Source organism: Oncorhynchus masou, chromosome 14 (assembly GCF_036934945.1).
Source record: "Oncorhynchus masou masou isolate Uvic2021 chromosome 14, UVic_Omas_1.1, whole genome shotgun sequence".
NCBI classification, from domain to species: Eukaryota; Metazoa; Chordata; class Actinopteri; order Salmoniformes; family Salmonidae; genus Oncorhynchus; species Oncorhynchus masou.
The window spans coordinates 30,393,861-30,401,857 of record NC_088225.1 but is presented as its reverse complement, the minus strand read 5'-3'; the positions used below and the strand labels follow the sequence as shown (position 1 = coordinate 30,401,857).

General features: G+C 42.6%; 1 pseudogene; it reads right to left on the bottom strand.

Moving 5' to 3' along the window:
• Positions 1-1,508: 1,508 nt before the first annotated feature.
• LOC135553866 (polyadenylate-binding protein 1-like) overlaps positions 1,509-7,997 on the bottom strand; it is a 15,213-nt pseudogene continuing 8,724 nt past the window's right edge.

Below are 7,997 nucleotides of genomic sequence, written 5' to 3'. Positions count from 1 at the left end.
CTGGGCCAGACTACACTCAATCATAGCACCTACTGAAGAGATGAGTCTTCAATAAAGACTTAAAGGGCGAGACTGAGTCTACGTCTCTCACATGGATAAGCAGACCATTCCATAAAATGGAGCTCTACAGGAGAAAGCCCTGCCTCCAGCTGTTTGCTTAGAGATCCTAGGGACAATAAGGAGGCCTGCGTCTTGTGACCGTACGTGTAGGTATGTACGGCAGGACCAAATCGGAGCAAGCCCATGTAATGCTTTGTAGGTTAGCAGTAAAACCTTGAAATCCATTCTGAACAGGAAGCCAATGTAGAGAGGCTAGCACTGAAGTAAAATTATAATTTGTTCTAGTCAGGATTCTAGCAGCCGTGTTTAGCACTAACTGAAGTTTATCTAGTGCTTTATCTGGGTAGCCAGAGAGGAGAGCATTGCAGTAGTCTAATCTAGAAGTGACAAAAGCATGGATTAGCTTTTCTGTATAATTTTGGTACAAAAAGTTTCTGATTTTTGAAATGTTACGAAGATATTCTTGATATGTTCATCAAAAGAGAGATCAGGGTCCAGATTTTTAGGGGTGTGACTGCATCTAAGGTATTACGGAATTTTCAATTAAAATCTTCAGATTGGTGGTGAACCGATTTTTGTACTCCGATGTCCTTGGATAGGTGGAGGGAGTCTGGAAGGGCATCTAGGAATCTTTGGGTTGTCCGAGAATTTTATAATTTATAGCACGGTTTTGATGATCCTTGTTTGGGGTCTGAGCTGATTATTTGTTGTTATTGAAAATGTAATAAAATCGTGGTCCGATTGTCAGGGATTATGATGAAGAACATTTAATCCACAATAATTATTCCACAAAACTAGATCCAGGGTATGACTGTGGCAATGAGTAGATCTGGAGAAATGTTGGACAAAACCAACCGAGTCGATTATGGCTCCGAAAGCCTTTTGTAGTGGGGCTGTGGACTTTTCCATGTGAATATTTAATGTCACCAAAAATGTTAATATTATCTGCCATGACTACAAGGTCAGATAGAAATTCTGGGAAGTCCATTAGGAATGTTAGCTCTTCAAAGTGATTGAATAGACTGCATAGATTTCATGACTAGAAGCTCCAAATAAAAATGTATTTAATTTTTTGTAAATTGAAATTTGCTGTCAGCCTCACCACTGCCTTTGCGGGAAGCCCAGGGGATATGGTCACTAGTGTAACCAGGAGAATCCTCATTTAACACAGTTCATTCATCAGGCTTGAGCCATGTTTCTCTCAAGCTAATCACATTAACATTATGATCAGTGATTAGTTCATTGACTATGACTGCCTTGGACGTGAGGATCTATCATTAAGTAACCCTATTTTGAGATGTGAGATATCACAATCTCTTTCAATAATGACAGGAATTGAGGAGGTGTTTATTCCAGTAAGATTGCTAAAGCAAACACCACAATGTTTTGTTTTGCTCAACATAGATCGAGGCTGAGCTGACTATCCCCATTGAGACCGTGTCTGTGCCTCAGTCTAGGTTGGCGTGCAGGGTCTGTGGGGACTCCAGCATGTGGAGCAGCTCAGAGTTTTCCAGCTCCACGAGCATGCCTGTGATTTCTGGAGCCAGATTGGGGGGGTGGATCAGGAGGTAAAGTGTCTAACTTGGAGGGAGGGAGAATAAAATAAACCATCAGAAAGGACCATGGAATGGATGGTCACAAGTTCTTGAATCAGGAAGTGAATTGAAAAGAGAGATGGATGCCAGACTTACACAGACTTTATTTTGGGTTCTCATGGGATAAGGTTGACAGCATGGAAGCAGTCAGAGGCTCCTGGACATGGACAGCAGGCTTTTGCATGTGGACCTGAAGCAGGGAATTCATTTCCTGCTGAGAGGTTTTCTGAGGCATGCTCACTATGGCTGCCTGGGAAGCTGGGGAGAATATATTTATGATCAGAGATGTGATGATGACAATAGCCAGTATTCTTCCAACTAAAGACATTCAAGGTAAATGCTATGGGAGTAGTATCAACATTGACTCCATCATTTCCATATATGCTGCATCATCAGATATACTCCCTCATCTGATGGGAGGATGAGGCACTCATGGTGCATGGATACATAATGGCGGGTGCAGGCTGGTTGGGGTTGATGATGGTTGGGTTTGGGACGGCCATGACGCTAGCCATCCTCTGCAGGCAGTGGTTCTTCAGATACGCTTGATGTAGGGTCTTGTGCTGGGCCTGGAGCCACAGATAGCGGCTTGTTGGTCACTCTGCAACTGTTCATCTCCGTCAAAGCCTTGGTGGTGTAACAAATCCAAATCCTTTGCTTCAACCGTGCTCCATCATCACCTTGGTGCTTGTGATTGTTCTGAAGTGGCAAAGCTCTTTCTGGAGATGATGACCGTCCCAGCTATCATCCATATTATTCATGTACAGATTGACTCCGTTAATGCGGCATTCTTCCTCAGCTGAATCCTGCATTTTAGCAACGTCTGGCACTTGCATTTCCAGCCAGGTCACCGGTGATACAAGGATTAGATGTCCATCCATATCTGAGGATGTCGGGAGATGATGTAGAAACTGGCCACTTTTTTGATTTTTGTTTTAAGCCTCAAACAAACATCTCAAACCTTAACACTTACCTTAACCATTCACAGTTAATGCCTAAACTTAACCTTAAACACGTCTAAATTTTAAGTTTGGAGCAACTTCTAAATCTGACGTTTGAGAAACATGGATAAACGTCTAATTCTGACATGAGATTGTGAGAGCTTGTTGCGCATTTCTTCTGGCCGTGGCCCACATAGATCCACCTCCTGTTCACCTCCTTCTCATTTATCTGATCCACAGCCTGACAAAATCAGATGCACTCCAATGACACACTGGTCTCCCAGACACAGCTCTGTAACACATCTAGACAGTGACAATAATGGATGACATCTCTCACCTTCTGTGCATCCTCCTTCCTTTTGAAACTGAGGAAGCCGAATCCTCTAGATTTCATGCTGTGATCAACCATGACACTCCCTGGAGCTGAAAAGGACAGAATCGTCCTCAACTCAATAAAAAGGTCAACTAAACAGACACGAAACAACAAGAGAATATACAACAGTAGGCTACACAAGACACATCTGCCAAACACTCATCATGTCAACCACGTCTCACAGTTTGTCATCGTCCATGTTGATGCCAAAGTTCTTGATGTACCTGTACACATAGGTGAACTCCTTGGCCCTGGATCCAAATTCAGCCTCTCACTGTGTACATGATTTAAATGGTTCAATGCTCACTATTTCATCAGCCAACATCTTACCATTCAATCTCTTGGCTTGTTTAACAGCGTCCTGGGTTGTGCAATCTACATAACCATACCCTCGGGATATGCCCTTAGTACCACAAACAACCTTAGAGGACAGAATATAAAATGTGTCCCCTAATGCTTAGCTTATCCAGATTCTTGACGATAATATTCACAACGATGCTCTTCTTCAGAGAAGGATCTTGTTGATTCCACATGAGTCACATTCCATTGCATACTGTCCAATGCAGACTCAACATCCTTTTGGTCAAAGTTGATATATCTACAGTAGGATCGTTGGGTCTTCCTATCTTCATAGACCTTAATTGAGTGGATTGTCCCTTTTGGACTGAATTTATGGAATAAAGTATGTTCATTCGTAAATGACCTACATATAAGGAGACCAAAGGCACCCTCATGTCCATGACGACCATACAAGGGTTAAACAATTTGAAAGTCTAATATCTTCTCAGTAGAACAGTTTGATAGATACCTTTCATGCAAGACAAATGAGTGTTCCAGCACATGAGATGTCAACAAGTATGACACGGCACTTTGTGATGTCATAAAGAGTGTGTGTCAAGAATGTCATCTATCCAAACAACATTTTACATTTGTTTGTCCTTCCACTTTATTAGTGTGCTTCCATCAGCAATGTCAGGGTACAACAATACTAACATATAGCTTTCTGATACAACTTCTATACTTTTAAAACTGCACCAGTTTTTGTTCTCCCAAGAACCTCCCATCCTCTCCAATATTATTTCTTCAACATTCTAAAACTTCCATAGTTAAGTCAGCTACGCCATTACACATTCTAGCTACTGTAACCCTTTCAATCACATCCATTTATGCAATAGAATAGGATAGAAGAGAAATTAATAGAATATATTAAAATTTAATATAATTTTACAGAATCAAATAGAATAACTAGAATTTTCCCTTGAGGGAACTTCTCTCAAATCAAAATCACATCAAATGTATTTATATAGCCCTTCGTACATCAGCTGATATCTCAAAGTGCTGTACAGAAACCCAGCCTAAAACCCCAAACAGCATTCAATGCAGGTGTTGAAGCACGTTGGCTAGGAAAAACTCCCTAGAAAGGCCAAAACCTAGGACGAAACCTAGAGAGGAACCAGGGTATGAGGGTTGGCCAGTCCTCTTCTGGCTGTGCCGGGTGGAGATTATAACAGAACATGGCCAAGATGTTCAAATGTTCATAAATGACCAGCATGGTCAAATAATAGGTCTGGGACAGGTAGCACGTCCGGTGAACAGGTCAAGATTCCATAGCTGCAGGCAGAACAGTTGAAACTGGAGCAGCAGCACGGCCAGGTGGACTGGGGACAGCAAGGAGTCATCATGCCAGGTAGTCCTGAGGCATGGTCCTAGGGCTCAGGGCCTCTGAAGGAGAGAAAGAAAGAGAGAATTAGAGAGAACATACTTAAATTCACACAGGACACCGGATTGGACAGGAGAAGTACTCCAGATATAACAAACTGACCCAGCCCCCGACACATAAAGTACTGCAGCATAAATACTGGAGGCTGAGACAGGAGGGGTCAGGAGACACTGTGGCCCCATCCGATGATACCACCAGACAGGGCCAAGCAGGATATAAGCCCACCCACTTTGCCGAAGCACAGCCCCCACACCACTAGAGGGATACCTTCAACCACCAACTTACCATCCCGAGTATAGCCCACAAAGATCTCCGCCACGGCACAACCCAAGGGGGGGCGCCAACCCAAACAGGAGGATCAGATCAGTGACTCAACCCACTCAAGTGACACACACCCCCTAGGGACGGCATGAAAGAGCACTAGTAAGCCAGTGACTCAGACCCTATAATAGGGTTAGAGGCAGAGAATCCCAGTGGAAAGAGGGGAACCGGCCAGACAGGGCAGCAAGGGCGGTTCGTTGCTCCAGAGCCTTTCCGTTCACCTACACACTCCTGGACCAGACTACACTCAATCATATGACCCACTGAAGAGATGAGTCTTCAGTAAAGACTTAAAGGTTGAGACCGAGTTTGAGTCTCTAACATGGGTAGGCAGACCATTCCATAAACATGGAGCTCTATTGGAGAAAGCCCTGCCTCCAGCTGTTTGCTTAGAAATTCTAGGGACAATTAGGAGGCCTGCGTCTTGTGACCGTAGCGTACGTGTAGGTATGTACGGCAGGACCAAATCAGAGAGATAGGTAGGAGCAAGCCCATGTAATGCTTTGTAGGTTAGCAGTAAAACCTTGAAATCAGCCCTTGGCTTGACAGGGAGCCAGTGTAGGGAGGCAAGCACTGGAGTAATATGATCACATTTTTTTGTTCTTGTCAGGATTCTAGCAGCCGTATTTAGCACTAACTGAAGTTTATTTAGTGCTTTATCCAGGTAGCCGGAAAGTAGAGCATTGCAGTATTCTAACCTAGAAGTAACAAAAGCATGGATGAATTTTTCTGCATCATTTTTGGACAGAAATATTCTGATTTTTGCAATGCTACATAGATGGAAAAAAGCTGTCCTTGAAACAGTCTTGACACTTGAGTGTCTCTCTTGATCCTAGGTCCTGGCAGAGTGACTTGGGGAATGCTGCTGGGAATGCTGCTTCTCTCCATCCATCCCTTCACACAATTCATTAAGAATTATTGATTAGATTGTATATTGTCAGAACATACCCTAGGGGGATGTATGGATTCAGAGAGGATGGAGTGTTCAGTAATTTAAACACTGTCACAGTCCAATAGTTGCACTGTTACACACAGGGCATCTGATTCAGTGGAGGCTTCTGAGGGGAGGACGAATTATAATAATGTCTGGGACGGATGGCATCAGACACCTGAAAACCATCTGTTTCATACCATTCCACTCATTCCGCTCCAGCCATTACCACAAGCCCGTCCTCCCCAATTAAAGTCTCACCAACCTCCTGTGGTCTGATTGTATTTGTGTTTGTTTGATCAGTTTATCTCATTTCAAATCTGTCCATGATGATGAACTGTTTGTTAGTTCTGAATGGGACACCCGGTTTACTGTTTCATACTTTGATTTTCTCTGCCTTCTCTCTACCTGCTATTCTCTCTGCCTTCTATTCTCTCTGCCTTCTATTCTCTCTGCCTTCTATTCTCTCTACCTTCTATTCGCTCTGCCTTCTATTCGCTCTGCCTTCTATTCTCTCTCCCTTCTATTCTCTCTCCCTTCTATTCTCTCTCCCTTCTATTCTCTACATTCTATTCTCTCTGCCTTCTATTCTTTCTACCTTCTACTCAGTCTGCCTTCTATTGTCTCTGCCTTCTATTCTCTCTGCCTTCTATTCTCTCTCCCGTCTATTCTCTCTACTTTCTATTCAGTCTGCCTTCAACTCAGTCTGCCTTCTATTCTCTCTGCCTTCTATTCTCTCTACCTTCTATTCTCTCTACCTTCTATACTCTCTCCCTTCTATTCTCTCTACCTTCTATTCTCTCTACCTTCTATTCTCTCTACCTTCCATTCAGTCTGCCTTCTATTCTCTCTACCTTCTATTCTCTCTACATTCTATTCTCTCTACCTTCTATTCAATCTGACTTCTATTCTCTCTACCTTCTATACTCTCTGTCTACTATTCTCTCTCCCTTCTATTCTCTCTAACTTCCATTCAGTCTGCCTTCTATTCTCTCTACCTTCTATTCTCTCTACATTCTATTCTCTCTACCTTCTATTCAATCTGACTTCTATTCTCTCTACCTTCTATACTCTCTCCCTTCTATTCTCTCTACCTTCTATTCTCTCTACCTTCTATTCTCTCTACCTTCCATTCAGTCTGCCTTCTATTCTCTCTACCTTCTATTCTCTCTACATTCTATTCTCTCTACCTTCTATTCAATCTGACTTCTATTCTCTCTACCTTCTATACTCTCTGCCTTCTATTCTCTCTCCCTTCTATTCTCTCTACCTTCTATTCTCTCTACCTTCTATTCTCTCTACCTTCCATTCAGTCTGCCTTCTATTCTCTCCCTTCTATTCTCTCTACATTCTATTCTCTCTACCTTCTATTCTCTCTACATTATATTCTCTCTACCTTCTATTCTCTCTCCCTTCTATTCGCTCTACCTTCCATTCAGTCTGCCTTCTATTCTCTCTGCCTTCTATTCTCTCTGCCTTCTATTCTCTCTACCTTCTATTCTCTCTACCTTCTATTCTCTCTACCTTCCATTCAGTCTGCCTTCTATTCTCTCCCTTCTATTCTCTCTACATTCTATTCTCTCTACCTTCTATTCTCTCTACATTCTATTCTCTCTACCTTCCATTCAGTCTGCCTTCTATTCTCTCTACCTTCTATTCTCTCTACATTCTATTCTCTCTACCTTCTATTCAATCTGACTTCTATTCTCTCTACCTTCTATTCAGCCTGCCTTCTACTCAGTCTGCCTTCTGTTCTCTCTGTTTTCTATTCTTTCTGCCTTATATTCTCTCTACCTTCAATTCTCTCTGCCTTCTATTCTCTCTCCCTTCTATTCTCTCTGCCTTCTATTCTCTCTGCCTTCTATTCTCTCTACCTTCTATTCTCTCTACCTTCCATTCAGTCTGCCTTCTATTCTCTCTACCTTCTATTCTCTCTACATTCTATTCTCTCTACCTTCTATTCAATCTGACTTCTATTCTCTCTACCTTCTATACTCTCTGCCTTCTATTCTCTCTCCCTTCTATTCTCTCTACCTTCTATTCTCTCTACCTTCTA